The following is a 15,459-nucleotide window of genomic DNA, read 5'->3' as shown; positions in this document are numbered from 1 at the left end:
TCCTGAGTGTAGAAAACACTTTACGGGAGTTCTGTAGCATGGGAGTAGTCTTACGCACTATGCGGGTTTTCAGTAGTCTGAGTAAAAGAGAAGCAGCTTACAAGATTTCTGTACATTGGAAGTAGTGAGAGGCAGTTTAAATGAGTTCTAGATCCAGTGTAGGAGACACTTTACGGGAATTCTGTAGCATGGGAGTAGTCTTACGCACTATGCGCTTTTTCAGTAGTCTGAGTAAAAGTGAAGCAGCTTACAGGATTTCTGTACATTGGAAGTAGTGAGAGTCAGTTCACAGGAGTTCTGCATCCTGAGTATAGTAAACCCTTTATGGGAGTTGTGTAGCATTGGAGTAGTCTTACGCATTATGCGGGTTTTCAGTAGTCTGAGTAAAAGAGAAGCAGCTTACAGGATTTCTGTACATTGGAAGTAGTGAGAGGCAGTTTACAGGAGTTCTGCATCCTGAGTGTAGGAAACACTTTACGGGAGTTCTGTAGCATGCGATAAGTCTTCCGCCCTATGCGGGTTTTCAGTAGTCTGAGTAAAAGAGAAGCAGCTTACAGGATTTCTGTCCATTGGAAGTAGTGAGAGGCAGTTTACAAGAGTTCTAAATCTTGAGTGTAAGAAACACTTTACGGGAGTTCTGTAGCATGGGAGAAATCTTACGCACTATGCGGGTTTTCAGTAGTCTGAGTAAAAGAGAAGCAGCTAACAGGATTTCTGTCCATTGGAAGTAGTGAGAGGCAGTTTACAAGAGTTCTGCATCTTGAGTGTACAAAACACTTTACGGGAGTTCTGTAGCAGGGGAGAAGTCTTACGCCCTATGCGAGTTTTCAGTAGTCTGAGTAACAGAGAAGCAGCTTACAGGATTTCTGTACATTGGAAGTAGTGAGAGGCAGTTTACAGGAGTTCTGCATCCTCAGAGTGCGAACAGTTTACGGGAGTTCTCTAGCATGGGAGCAGTCTTACGCACTATTCGGGTTTTCAGTAGTCTGAGTAAAAGAGAAGCAGCTTACAGGATTTCTGTACATTGGAAGTAATGAGAGGCAGTTTACAGGAGTTCTGCATCCTGAGTGTAGGAAACACTTTACGGGAGTTCTGTAGCATGGAGTAGTCTTAGGCACTATGTGGGATTGCAGTAGTCTGAGTAAAAGAGAAGCAGCTTACAGGATTTCTGTACATTGGAAGTAGTGAGAGGCAGTTTACAGGAGTTCTGCATCCTGAGTGTAGGAAACACATTACGGGAGTTCTGTAGCATTGGAGTAGTCTTACGCACTATGCGTGTTTTCAGTAGTCTGAGTAACAGAGAAGCAGCTTACAGGATTTCTGTACATTGGAAGTAGTGAGAGGCAGTTTACAGGAGTTCTGCATCCTGAGTGTAGGAAACACATTACGGGAGTTCTGTAGCATGGGAGTAGTCTTACGCACTATGCGTGTTTTCAGTAGTCTGAGTAAAAGAGAAGGAGCTTACAGGATTTCTGTACATTGGAAGTAGTGAGAGGCAGGTAAAAAGAGTTCTGCATCCTGAGTGTAGGAAACACTTTACAGAGTTCTGTAGCATGGGAGTAGTCTTATGCACTATGCGGGTTTTCAGTAGTCTGAGTAAAAGAGAACCAGCTTACAGGATTTCTGTACATTGGAAGTAGTGAGAGGCAGTTTACAAGAGTTCTGCATCCTGAGTGTAGGAAACAGTTTACGGGAGTTCTGTAGCATGGGATAAATCTTACGCCCTATGCAAGTTTTCAGTAGTCTGAGTAAAAGAGAAGCAGCTTACAGGATTTCTGTACATTGGAAGTAGTGAGAGGCAGTTTACAGGAGTTCTGCATTCTGAGTATAGGAAGCACTTTACGGGATTTCCGTAGCATGGGAGTAGTCTTACGCACTATGCGGGTTTTCAGTAGCCTGAGTAAAAGAGAAGCAGCTTACAGGATATCTATACATTGGAAGTAGTGAGAGGGAGTTTACAGGAGTTTTGCATCCTGAGTGTAGGAAACACTTTACGGGAGTTCTGTAGCATGGGAGTAGTCTTACGCACTATGCGGGTTTTCAGTAGTCTGAGTAAAAGAGAAGCAGCTTACAGGATTTCTGTACATTGGAAGTAGTGAGAGTCAGTTCACAGGAGTTCTGCATCCTGAGTATAGGAAACACTTTACGGGAGTTCTGTAGCATGGGATAAGTCTTACAACCTATGCAATTTTTCAGTAGTCTGAGTAAAAGAGAAGCAGCTTACAGGATTTCTGTCCATTGGAAGTAGTGAGAGGCAGTTTACAAGAGTTCTAAATCTTGAGTGTAAGAAACACTTTACGGGAGTTCTGTAGCATGGGAGAAATCTTATGCACTATGCGGGTTTTCAGTAGTCTGAGTAAAAGAGAACGAGCTTATAGGATTTCTGTACATTGGAAGTAGTGAGAGGCAGTTTACAAGAGTTCTGCATCCTGAGGGTAGGAAACAGTTTACGGGAGTTCTGTAGCATGGGATAAATCTTATGCCCTATGCAAGTTTTCAGTAGTCTGAGTAAAAGAGAAGCAGCTTACAGGATTTCTGCACATTGGAAGTAGTGAGAGGCAGTTTACAGGAGTTCTGCATTCTGAGTGTAGGAAACACTTTACGGGATTTCCGTAGCATGGGAGTAGTCTTACGCACTATGCGGGTTTTCAGTAGCCTGAGTAAAAGAGAAGCAGCTTACAGGATATCTATACATTGGAAGTAGTGAGAGGGAGTTTACAGGAGTTTTGCATCCTGAGTGTAGGAAACACTTTACGGGAGTTCTGTAGCATGGGTGTAGTCTTACGCACTATGCGGGTTTTCAGTAGTCTGAGTAAAAGAGAAGCAGCTTACAGGATTTCTGTACATTGGAAGTAGTGAGAGGCAGTTTAAATGAGTTCTGCATTCAGTATAGGAGACACTTTACGGGAGTTCTGTAGCATGGGAGTAGTCTTACGCAGTATGCGAGTTTTCAGTAGCCTGAGTAAAAGTGAAGCAGCTTACGGGATTTCTGTACATTGGAAGTAGTGAGAGGCAGTTTACAGGAGTTCTGCATCCTGAGTGTAGGAAACACTTTACGGGCGTTCTGTAGCATGGGAGTAGTCTTATGCACTATGCGGGTTTTCTGTAGTCTGAGTAAAAGAGAAGCAGCTTACAGGATTTCTGTACATTGGAAGTAGTGAGAGGCAGTTTAAAGGATTTCTGCATCCTGAGGGCAGGAAACACTTTACGGGAGTTCTGTAGCATGGGATAAGTCTTACAACCTATGCAATTTTTCAGTAGTCTGAGTAAAAGAGAAGCAGCTTACAGGATTTCTGTCCATTGGAAGTAGTGAGAGGCAGTTTACAGGAGTTCTGCATCCTGAGTGTAGGAAACACTTTACGGGATTTCCGTAGCATGGGAGTAGTCTTACGCACTATGTGGGTTTTCAGTAGTCTGAGTAAAAGAGAAGCAGCTTACAGGATTTCTGTACATTGGAAGTAGTGAGAGGCAGTTTACAGGAGTTCTGCATCCTGAGTGTAGAAAACACTTTACAGGAGTTCTGCAGCATGGGAGTAGTCTTACGCACTATGCGTGATTTCAGTAGTCTGAGTAAAAGAGAAGCAGCTTACAGGATTTCTGTCCATTGGAAGTAGTGAGAGGCAGTTTACAGGAGTTCTGCATCCTGAGTGTAGGAAACACTTTACGGGAGTTCTGTAGCATGCGATAAGTCTTCCGCCCTATGCGGGTTTTCAGTAGTCTGAGTAAAAGAGAAGCAGCTTACAGGATTTCTGTACATTGGAAGTAGTGAGAGGCAGTTTAAAAGAATTCTGCATCCTGGGTGTAGAAAACATTTTAAGGGAGTTCTGTAACATGGGAGTAGTCTTACACACTATGCGGGTTTTCAGTAGTCTGAGTAAAAGTGAAGCAGCTTACAGGATTTCTGTACATTGGAATTAGTGAGAAGCAGTTTACAGGAGTTCTGCATCCAGTGTAGGAAACACTTTACGGGAGTTCTGTAGCATGGGAGTAGTCTTACGCACTATGCGTGTTTTCAGTAGTCTGAGTAAAAGAGAAGCAGCTTACAGGATTTCTGTACATTGGAAGTAGTGAGAGGCAGTTTACAGGAGTTCTGCATCCTGAGTGTAGGAAACACTTTATGGGAGTTTTGTACCATGGGATAAGTCTTAAGCCCTATGCGGGTTTTCAGTAGTCTGAGTAACAGAGAAGCAGCTTACAGGATTTCTGTACATTGGAAGTAGTGAGAGGCAGTTTACAGGAGTTCTGCATCCAGTGTAGGAAACACTTTATGGGAGTTCTGTAGCATGGGATAAGTCTTACAACCTATGCAAGTTTTCAGTAGTCTGAGTAAAAGAGAAGCAGCTTACAGGATTTGTGTACATTGGAAGTAGCGATAGGCACTTTACAGAAGTTCTGCATCTTGAGTGTAGAAAAACTTTACAGGAGTTCTGTAGCATTTGAGTAATCTTATGCAATATGCGAGTTTTCAGTAGTCTGAGTAAAAGAGAAGCAGCTTACAGGATTTCTCTTAGCTGCAAGTAGTGAGAAGCAGTTTACAGGACTTCTGCATCCTGAGTGTAGGAAACACTTTACGGGAGTTCTGTAGCATGGGAGTAGTCTTACGCACTATGCGGGTTTTCAGTAGTCTGAGTAAAAGAGAAGCAGCTTACAGGATTTCTGTACATTGGAAGTAGTGAGTGGTAGTTTACAGGAGTTCTGCATCCAGTGTAGAAAACACTTTTCGGGAGTTCTGTAGCATGGGAGTAGTCTTACGCACTATGCGGGTTTTCAGTAGTCTGAGTAAAAGAGAAGCAGCTTATAGGGTTTGTGTACATTGGAACTAGTGAGAGGCAGTTAACAGGAGTTCTGCATCCTGAGTGTAGAAAACACTTTACGGGAGTTCTGTAGCTTCGGAGTAGTCTTACGCAACTATGCAGGTTTTCAGTAGTCTAAGTAAAAGAGAAGCAGCTTACAGGATTTCTGTACTTTGGAAGTAGTGAGAGGCAGTTTGCAGGAGTTCTTCATCCTGAGTGTAGGAAAACTTTACCGGAGTTCTGTAGCATGGGAGTAGTCTTAGGCACTATGCGGGTTTTCAGCAGTCTGAGTAAAAGAGAAGCAGCTTACAGGATTTCTGTACATTGGAAGTAGTGAGAGGCAGTTTACAGGTGTACTGCATCCTGAGTGTAGGAAACACTTTACGGGAGTTCTTTAGAATGGGAGTAGTCTTAACGCACAATGCGGGTTTTCAGTAGTCTGAGTAAAAGAGAAGCAGCTTACAGGATTTCTGTTAGCTGGAAGTAGAAAGACGCAGTTAAATGGAGTTTTGCATCCTGAGTGTAGGAGACAGTTTACGGGAGTTCTGTAGCATGGGAGTAGTCTTACGCACTATGCGGGTTTTCAGTAGTCTGAGTAAAAGAGAAGCAGCTTACAGGATTTGTGTACATTGGAAGTAGTGAGAGGCAGTTTACAGGAGTTCTGCATCCTGAGTGTAGGAAACACTTTACGGGAGTTCTGTAGCATGCGATAAGTCTTCCGCCCTATGCGGGTTTTCAGTAGTCTGAGTAAAAGAGAAGCAGCTTACAGGATTTCTGTCCATTGGAAGTAGTGAGAGGCAGTTTACAAGAGTTCTAAATCTTGAGTGTAAGAAACACTTTACGGGAGTTCTGTAGCATGGGAGAAATCTTACGCACTATGCGGGTTTTCAGTAGTCTGAGTAAAAGAGAAGCAGCTAACAGGATTTCTGTCCATTGGAAGTAGTGAGAGGCAGTTTACAAGAGTTCTGCATCTTGAGTGTACAAAACACTTTACGGGAGTTCTGTAGCATGGGAGAAGTCTTACGCCCTATGCGAGTTTTCAGTAGTCTGAGTAACAGAGAAGCAGCTTACAGGATTTCTGTACATTGGAAGTAGTGAGAGGCAGTTTACAGGAGTTCTGCATCCTGAGTGTAGGAAACACATTACGGGAGTTCTGCAGCATGGGAGTAGTCTTACGCACTATGCGTGTTTTCAGTAGTCTGAGTAAAAGAGAAGCAGCTTACAGGATTTCTGTACATTGGAAGTAGTGAGAGGCAGTTTAAAGGAGTTCTGCATCCTGAGTGTAGGAAACACTTTACAGAGTTCTGTAGCATGGGAGTAGTCTTATGCACTATGCGGGTTTTCAGTAGTCTGAGTAAAAGAGAACCAGCTTACAGGATTTCTGTACATTGGAAGTAGTGAGAGGCAGTTTACAAGAGTTCTGCATCCTGAGTGTAGGAAACAGTTTACGGGAGTTCTGTAGCATGGGATAAATCTTACGCCCTATGCAAGTTTTCAGTAGTCTGAGTAAAAGAGAAGCAGCTTACAGGATTTCTGTACATTGGAAGTAGTGAGAGGGAGTTTACAGGAGTTCTGCATCCTGAGTGTAGAAAACACTTTACAGGAGTTCTGCAGCATGGTAGTAGTCTTACGCACTATGCAGGTTTTCAGTAGTCTGAGTAAAAGAGAAGCAGCTTACAGGATATCTATACATTGGAAGTAGTGAGAGGGAGTTTACAGGAGTTTTGCATCCTGAGTGTAGAAAACACTTTACGGGAGTTCTGTAGCATGGGAGTAGTCTTACGCACTATGCGGGTTTTCAGTAGTCTGAGTAAAAGAGAAGCAGCTTACAAGATTTCTGTACATTGGAAGTAGTGAGAGGCAGTTTAAATGAGTTCTAGATCCAGTGTAGGAGACACTTTACGGGAATTCTGTAGCATGGGAGTAGTCTTACGCACTATGCGCGTTTTCAGTAGTCTGAGTAAAAGTGAAGCAGCTTACAGGATTTCTGTACATTGGAAGTAGTGAGAGTCAGTTCACAGGAGTTCTGCATCCTGAGTATAGTAAACCCTTTATGGGAGTTGTGTAGCATTGGAGTAGTCTTACGCATTATGCGGGTTTTCAGTAGTCTGAGTAAAAGAGAAGCAGCTTACAGGATTTCTGTCCATTGGAAGTAGTGAGAGGCAGTTTACAGGAGTTCTGCATCCTGAGTGTAGGAAACACTTTACGGGAGTTCTGTAGCATGCGATAAGTCTTCCGCCCTATGCGGGTTTTCAGTAGTCTGAGTAAAAGAGAAGCAGCTTACAGGATTTCTGTCCATTGGAAGTAGTGAGAGGCAGTTTACAAGAGTTCTAAATCTTGAGTGTAAGAAACACTTTACGGGAGTTCTGTAGCATGGGAGAAATCTTACGCACAATGCGGGTTTTCAGTAGTCTGAGTAAAAGAGAAGCAGCTAACAGGATTTCTGTCCATTGGAAGTAGTGAGAGGCAGTTTACAAGAGTTCTGCATCTTGAGTGTACAAAACACTTTACGGGAGTTCTGTAGCAGGGGAGAAGTCTTACGCCCTATGCGAGTTTTCAGTAGTCTGAGTAACAGAGAAGCAGCTTACAGGATTTCTGTACATTGGAAGTAGTGAGAGGCAGTTTACAGGAGTTCTGCATCCTCAGAGTGCGAACAGTTTACGGGAGTTCTGTAGCATGGGAGCAGTCTTACGCACTATTCGGGTTTTCAGTAGTCTGAGTAAAAGAGAAGCAGCTTACAGGATTTCTGTACATTGGAAGTAATGAGAGGCAGTTTACAGGAGTTCCGCATCCTGAGTGTAGGAAACACTTTACGGGAGTTCTGTAGCATGGAGTAGTCTTAGGCACTATGTGGGATTGCAGTAGTCTGAGTAAAAGAGAAGCAGCTTACAGGATTTCTGTACATTGGAAGTAGTGAGAGGCAGTTTACAGGAGTTCTGCATCCTGAGTGTAGGAAACACATTACGGGAGTTCTGTAGCATTGGAGTAGTCTTACGCACTATGCGTGTTTTCAGTAGTCTGAGTAAAAGAGAAGCAGCTTACAGGATTTCTGTACATTGGAAGTAGTGAGAGGCAGTTTACAGGAGTTCTGCATCCTGAGTGTAGGAAACACATTACGGGAGTTCTGTAGCATGGGAGTAGTCTTACGCACTATGCGTGTTTTCAGTAGTCTGAGTAAAAGAGAAGGAGCTTACAGGATTTCTGTACATTGGAAGTAGTGAGAGGCAGTTAAAAAGAGTTCTGCATCCTGAGTGTAGGAAACACTTTACAGAGTTCTGTAGCATGGGAGTAGTCTTATGCACTATGCGGGTTTTCAGTAGTCTGAGTAAAAGAGAACCAGCTTACAGGATTTCTGTACATTGGAAGTAGTGAGAGGCAGTTTACAAGAGTTCTGCATCCTGAGTGTAGGAAACAGTTTACGGGAGTTCTGTAGCATGGGATAAATCTTACGCCCTATGCAAGTTTTCAGTAGTCTGAGTAAAAGAGAAGCAGCTTACAGGATTTCTGTACATTGGAAGTAGTGAGAGGCAGTTTACAGGAGTTCTGCATTCTGAGTATAGGAAGCACTTTACGGGATTTCCGTAGCATGGGAGTAGTCTTACGCACTTTGCGGGTTTTCAGTAGCCTGAGTAAAAGAGAAGCAGCTTACAGGATATCTATACATTGGAAGTAGTGAGAGGGAGTTTACAGGAGTTTTGCATCCTGAGTGTAGGAAACACTTTACGGGAGTTCTGTAGCATGGGAGTAGTCTTACGCACTATGCGGGTTTTCAGTAGTCTGAGTAAAAGAGAAGCAGCTTACAGGATTTCTGTACATTGGAAGTAGTGAGAGTCAGTTCACAGGAGTTCTGCATCCTGAGTATAGGAAACACTTTACGGGAGTTCTGTAGCATGGGATAAGTCTTACAACCTATGCAATTTTTCAGTAGTCTGAGTAAAAGAGAAGCAGCTTACAGGATTTCTGTCCATTGGAAGTAGTGAGAGGCAGTTTACAGGAGTTCTGCATCCTGAGTGTAGGAAACACTTTACGGGATTTCCGTAGCATGGGAGTAGTCTTACGCACTATGTGGGTTTTCAGTAGTCTGAGTAAAAGAGAAGCAGCTTACAGGATTTCTGTACATTGGAAGTAGTGAGAGTCAGTTCACAGGAGTTCTGCATTCAGTATAGGAGACACTTTACGGGAGTTCTGTAGCATGGGAGTAGTCTTACGCACTATGCGGGTTTTCAGTAGTCTGAGTAAAAGAGAAGCAGCTTACAGGATTTCTGTACATTGGAAGTAGAGAGACGCAGTTTAAATGAGTTCTAGATCCAGTGTAGGAGACACTTTACGGGAATTCTGTAGCATGGGAGTAGTCTTACGCACTATGCGCGTTTTCAGTAGTCTGAGTAAAAGAGAAGCAGCTTACAGGATTTCTGTACATTGGAAGTAGTGAGAGTCAGTTCACAGGAGTTCTGCATCCTGAGTATAGGAAACCCTTTATGGGAGTTGTGTAGCATTGGAGTAGTCTTACGCAATATGCGGGTTTTCAGTAGTCTGAGTAAAAGAGAAGCAGCTTACAGGATTTCTGTACATTGGAAGTAGTGAGAGGCAGTTTAAATGAGTTCTGCATTCAGTATAGGAGACACTTTACGGGAGTTCTGTAGCATGGGAGTAGTCTTACGGACTATGCGGGTTTTCAGTAGTCTGAGTAAAAGAGAAGCAGCTTACAGGATTTCTGTACATTGGAAGTAGTGAGAGGCAGTTTAAAAGAATTCTGCATCCTGGGTGTAGAAAACATTTTAAGGGAGTTCTGTAACATGGGAGTAGTCTTACGCACTATGCGGGTTTTCAGTAGTCTGAGTAAAAGTGAAGCAGCTTACAGGATTTCTGTACATTGGAAGTAGTGAGAGGCAGTTTACAGGAGTTCTGCATCCAGTGTAGGAAACACTTTACGGGAGTTCTGTAGCATGGGAGTAGTCTTACGCACTATGCGGGTTTTCAGTAGTCTGAGTAAAAGAGAAGCAGCTTACAGGATTTCTGTACATTGGAAGTAGTGAGAGGCAGTTTACAAGAGTTCTAAATCTTGAGTGTAAGAAACACTTTACGGGAGTTCTGTAGCATGGGAGAAATCTTATGCACTATGCGGGTTTTCAGTAGTCTGAGTAAAAGAGAACCAGCTTATAGGATTTCTGTACATTGGAAGTAGTGAGAGGCAGTTTACAAGAGTTCTGCATCCTGAGGGTAGGAAACAGTTTACGGGAGTTCTGTAGCATGGGATAAATCTTATGCCCTATGCAAGTTTTCAGTAGTCTGAGTAAAAGAGAAGCAGCTTACAGGATTTCTGCACATTGGAAGTAGTGAGAGGCAGTTTACAGGAGTTCTGCATTCTGAGTGTAGGAAACACTTTACGGGATTTCCGTAGCATGGGAGTAGTCTTACGCACTATGCGGGTTTTCAGTAGCCTGAGTAAAAGAGAAGCAGCTTACAGGATATCTATACATTGGAAGTAGTGAGAGGGAGTTTACAGGAGTTTTGCATCCTGAGTGTAGGAAACACTTTACGGGAGTTCTGTAGCATGGGTGTAGTCTTACGCACTATGCGGGTTTTCAGTAGTCTGAGTAAAAGAGAAGCAGCTTACAGGATTTCTGTACATTGGAAGTAGTGAGAGGCAGTTTAAATGAGTTCTGCATTCAGTATAGGAGACACTTTACGGGAGTTCTGTAGCATGGGAGTAGTCTTACGCAGTATGCGAGTTTTCAGTAGCCTGAGTAAAAGTGAAGCAGCTTACGGGATTTCTGTACATTGGAAGTAGTGAGAGGCAGTTTACAGGAGTTCTGCATCCTGAGTGTAGGAAACACTTTACGGGCGTTCTGTAGCATGGGAGTAGTCTTATGCACTATGCGGGTTTTCTGTAGTCTGAGTAAAAGAGAAGCAGCTTACAGGATTTCTGTACATTGGAAGTAGTGAGAGGCAGTTTACAGGAGTTCTGCATCCTGAGGGCAGGAAACACTTTACGGGAGTTCTGTAGCATGGGATAAGTCTTACAACCTATGCAATTTTTCAGTAGTCTGAGTAAAAGAGAAGCAGCTTACAGGATTTCTGTACATTGGAAGTAGTGAGAGGCAGTTTACAGGAGTTCTGCATCCTGAGTGTAGGAAACACTTTACGGGAGTTCTGTAGCATGCGATAAGTCTTCCGCCCTATGCGGGTTTTCTGTAGTCTGAGTAAAAGAGAAGCAGCTTACAGGATTTCTGTCCATTGGAAGTAGTGAGAGGCAGTTTACAAGAGTTCTAAATCTTGAGTGTAAGAAACACTTTACGGGAGTTCTGTAGCATGGGAGAAATCTTACGCACTATGCGGGTTTTCAGTAGTCTGAGTAAAAGAGAAGCAGCTAACAGGATTTCTGTCCATTGGAAGTAGTGAGAGGCAGTTTACAAGAGTTCTGCATCTTGAGTGTACAAAACACTTTACGGGAGTTCTGTAGCAGGGGAGAAGTCTTACGCCCTATGCGAGTTTTCAGTAGTCTGAGTAACAGAGAAGCAGCTTACAGGATTTCTGTACATTGGAAGTAGTGAGAGGCAGTTTACAGGAGTTCTGCATCCTGAGTGTAGGAAACACATTACGGGAGTTCTGCAGCATGGGAGTAGTCTTACGCACTATGCGTGTTTTCAGTAGTCTGAGTAAAAGAGAAGCAGCTTACAGGATTTCTGTACATTGGAAGTAGTGAGAGGCAGTTTAAAGGAGTTCTGCATCCTGAGTGTAGGAAACACTTTACAGAGTTCTGTAGCATGGGAGTAGTCTTATGCACTATGCGGGTTTTCAGTAGTCTGAGTAAAAGAGAAGCAGCTTACAGGATTTCTGTACATTGGAAGTGGTGAGAGGCAGTTTACAAGAGTTCTGCATCCTGAGTGTAGGAAACAGTTTACGGGAGTTCTGTAGCATGGGATAAATCTTACGCCCTATGCAAGTTTTCAGTAGTCTGAGTAAAAGAGAAGCAGCTTACAGGATTTCTGTACATTGGAAGTAGTGAGAGGGAGTTTACAGGAGTTCTGCATCCTGAGTGTAGGAAACAGTTTACGGGAGTTCTGTAGCATGGGATAAATCTTACGCCCTATGCAAGTTTTCAGTAGTCTGAGTAAAAGAGAAGCAGCTTACAGGATTTCTGTACATTGGAAGTAGTGAGAAGCAGTTTACAGGAGTTCTGCATTCTGAGTGTAGGAAACACTTTACGGGATTTCCGTAGCATGGGAGTAGTCTTACGCACTATGCGGGTTTTCAGTAGCCTGAGTAAAAGAGAAGCAGCTTACAGGATATCTATACATTGGAAGTAGTGAGAGGGAGTTTACAGCAGTTTTGCATCCTGAGTGTAGGAAACACTTTACGGGAGTTCTGTAGCATGGGAGTAGTCTTACGCACTATGCGGGTTTTCAGTAGTCTGAGTAAAAGAGAAGCAGCTTACAGGATTTCTGTACATTGGAAGTAGTGAGAGGCAGTTTAAATGAGTTCTAGATCCAGTGTAGGAGACACTTTACGGGAATTCTGTAGCATGGGAGTAGTCTTACGCACTATGCGCGTTTTCAGTAGTCTGAGTAAAAGAGAAGCAGCTTACAGGATTTCTGTACATTGGAAGTAGTGAGAGTCAGTTCACAGGAGTTCTGCATCCTGAGTATAGGAAACCCTTTATGGGAGTTGTGTAGCATTGGAGTAGTCTTACGCATTATGCGGGTTTTCAGTAGTCTGAGTAAAAGAGAAGCAGCTTACAGGATTTCTGTACATTGGAATTAGTGAGAGGCAGTTTACAGGAGTTCTGCATCCAGTGTAGGAAACACTTTACGGGAGTTCTGTAGCATGGGAGTAGTCTTACGCACTATGCGGGTTTTCAGTAGTCTGAGTAAAAGAGAAGCAGCTTACAGGATTTCTGTACATTGGAAGTAGTGAGAGGCAGTTTACAGGAGTTCTGCATCCTGAGTGTAGGAAACACTTTATGGGAGTTTTGTACCATGGGATAAGTCTTAAGCCCTATGCGGGTTTTCAGTAGTCTGAGTAACAGAGAAGCAGCTTACAGGATTTCTGTACATTGGAAGTAGTGAGAGGCAGTTTACAGGAGTTCTGCATCCAGTGTAGGAAACACTTTATGGGAGTTCTGTAGCATGGGATAAGTCTTACAACCTATGCAAGTTTTCAGTAGTCTGAGTAAAAGAGAAGCAGCTTACAGGATTTGTGTACATTGGAAGTAGCGATAGGCACTTTACAGAAGTTCTGCATCTTGAGTGTAGAAAAACTTTACAGGAGTTCTGTAGCATTTGAGTAATCTTATGCAATATGCGAGTTTTCAGTAGTCTGAGTAAAAGAGAACCAGCTTACAGGATTTCTCTTAGCTGCAAGTAGTGAGAAGCAGTTTACAGGACTTCTGCATCCTGAGTGTAGGAAACACTTTACGGGAGTTCTGTAGCATGGGAGTAGTCTTACGCACTATGCGGGTTTTCAGTAGTCTGAGTAAAAGAGAAGCAGCTTACAGGATTTCTGTACATTGGAAGTAGTGAGAGGTAGTTTACAGGAGTTCTGCATCCAGTGTAGAAAACACTTTTCGGGAGTTCTGTAGCATGGGAGTAGTCTTACGCACTATGCGGGTTTTCAGTAGTCTGAGTAAAAGAGAAGCAGCTTACAGGGTTTGTGTACATTGGAACTAGTGAGAGGCAGTTAACAGGAGTTCTGCATCCTGAGTGTAGAAAACACTTTACGGGAGTTCTGTAGCTTCGGAGTAGTCTTACGCAACTATGCAGGTTTTCAGTAGTCTAAGTAAAAGAGAAGCAGCTTACAGGATTTCTGTACTTTGGAAGTAGTGAGAGGCAGTTTGCAGGAGTTCTTCATCCTGAGTGTAGGAAACACTTTACCGGAGTTCTGTAGCATGGGAGTAGTCTTAGGCACTATGCGGGTTTTCAGCAGTCTGAGTAAAAGAGAAGCAGCTTACAGGATTTCTGTACATTGGAAGTAGTGAGAGGCAGTTTACAGGTGTACTGCATCCTGAGTGTAGGAAACACTTTACGGGAGTTCTGTAGCATGGGAGTAGTCTTACGCACTATGCGGATTTTCAGTAGTCTGAGTAAAAGAGAAGCAGCTTACAGGATTTCTGTTAGCTGGAAGTAGAAAGACGCAGTTAAATGGAGTTTTGCATCCTGAGTGTAGGAGACAGTTTACGGGAGTTCTGTAGCATGGGAGTAGTCTTACGCACTATGCGGGTTTTCAGTAGTCTGAGTAAAAGAGAAGCAGCTTACAGGATTTGTGTACATTGGAAGTAGTGAGAGGCAGTTTACAGGAGTTCTGCATCCTGAGTGTAGGAAACACTTTACGGGAGTTCTGTAGCATGCGATAAGTCTTCCGCCCTATGCGGGTTTTCAGTAGTCTGAGTAAAAGAGAAGCAGCTTACAGGATTTCTGTCCATTGGAAGTAGTGAGAGGCAGTTTACAAGAGTTCTAAATCTTGAGTGTAAGAAACACTTTACGGGAGTTCTGTAGCATGGGAGAAATCTTACGCACTATGCGGGTTTTCAGTAGTCTGAGTAAAAGAGAAGCAGCTAACAGGATTTCTGTCCATTGGAAGTAGTGAGAGGCAGTTTACAAGAGTTCTGCATCTTGAGTGTACAAAACACTTTACGGGAGTTCTGTAGCATGGGAGAAGTCTTACGCCCTATGCGAGTTTTCAGTAGTCTGAGTAACAGAGAAGCAGCTTACAGGATTTCTGTACATTGGAAGTAGTGAGAGGCAGTTTACAGGAGTTCTGCATCCTGAGTGTAGGAAACACATTACGGGAGTTCTGCAGCATGGGAGTAGTCTTACGCACTATGCCTGTTTTCAGTAGTCTGAGTAAAAGAGAAGCAGCTTACAGGATTTCTGTACATTGGAGGTAGTGAGAGGCAGTTTAAAGGAGTTCTGCATCCTGAGTGTAGGAAACACTTTACAGAGTTCTGTAGCATGGGAGTAGTCTTATGCACGATGCGGGTTTTCAGTAGTCTGAGTAAAAGAGAACCAGCTTACAGGATTTCTGTACATTGGAAGTAGTGAGAGGCAGTTTACAAGAGTTCTGCATCCTGAGTGTAGGAAACAGTTTACGGGAGTTCTGTAGCATGGGATAAATCTTACGCCCTATGCAAGTTTTCAGTAGTCTGAGTAAAAGAGAAGCAGCTTACAGGATTTCTGTACATTGGAAGTAGTGAGAGGGAGTTTACAGGAGTTCTGCATCCTGAGTGTAGAAAACACTTTACAGGAGTTCTGCAGCATGGTAGTAGTCTTACGCACTATGCGGGTTTTCAGTAGTCTGAGTAAAAGAGAAGCAGCTTACAAGATTTCTGTACATTGGAAGTAGTGAGAGGCAGTTTAAATGAGTTCTAGATCCAGTGTAGGAGACACTTTATGGGAATTCTGTAGCATGGGAGTAGTCTTACGCACTATGCGCTTTTTCAGTAGTCTGAGTAAAAGTGAAGCAGCTTACAGGATTTCTGTACATTGGAAGTAGTGAGAGTCAGTTCACAGGAGTTCTGCATCCTGAGTATAGTAAACCCTTTATGGGAGTTGTGTAGCATTGGAGTAGTCTTACGCATTATGCGGGTTTTCAGTAGTCTGAGTAAAAGAGAAGCAGCTTACAGGATTTCTGTACATTGGAAGTAGTGAGAGGCAGTTTACAGGAGTTC

The sequence above is a fragment of the Oryctolagus cuniculus genome, chromosome 20 (assembly GCF_051225735.1).
Source record: "Oryctolagus cuniculus isolate XC-2025 breed Fujian yellow rabbit chromosome 20, ASM5122573v1, whole genome shotgun sequence".
Taxonomy (NCBI): Eukaryota; Metazoa; Chordata; class Mammalia; order Lagomorpha; family Leporidae; genus Oryctolagus; species Oryctolagus cuniculus.
This window is presented reverse-complemented; position numbering follows the sequence as displayed.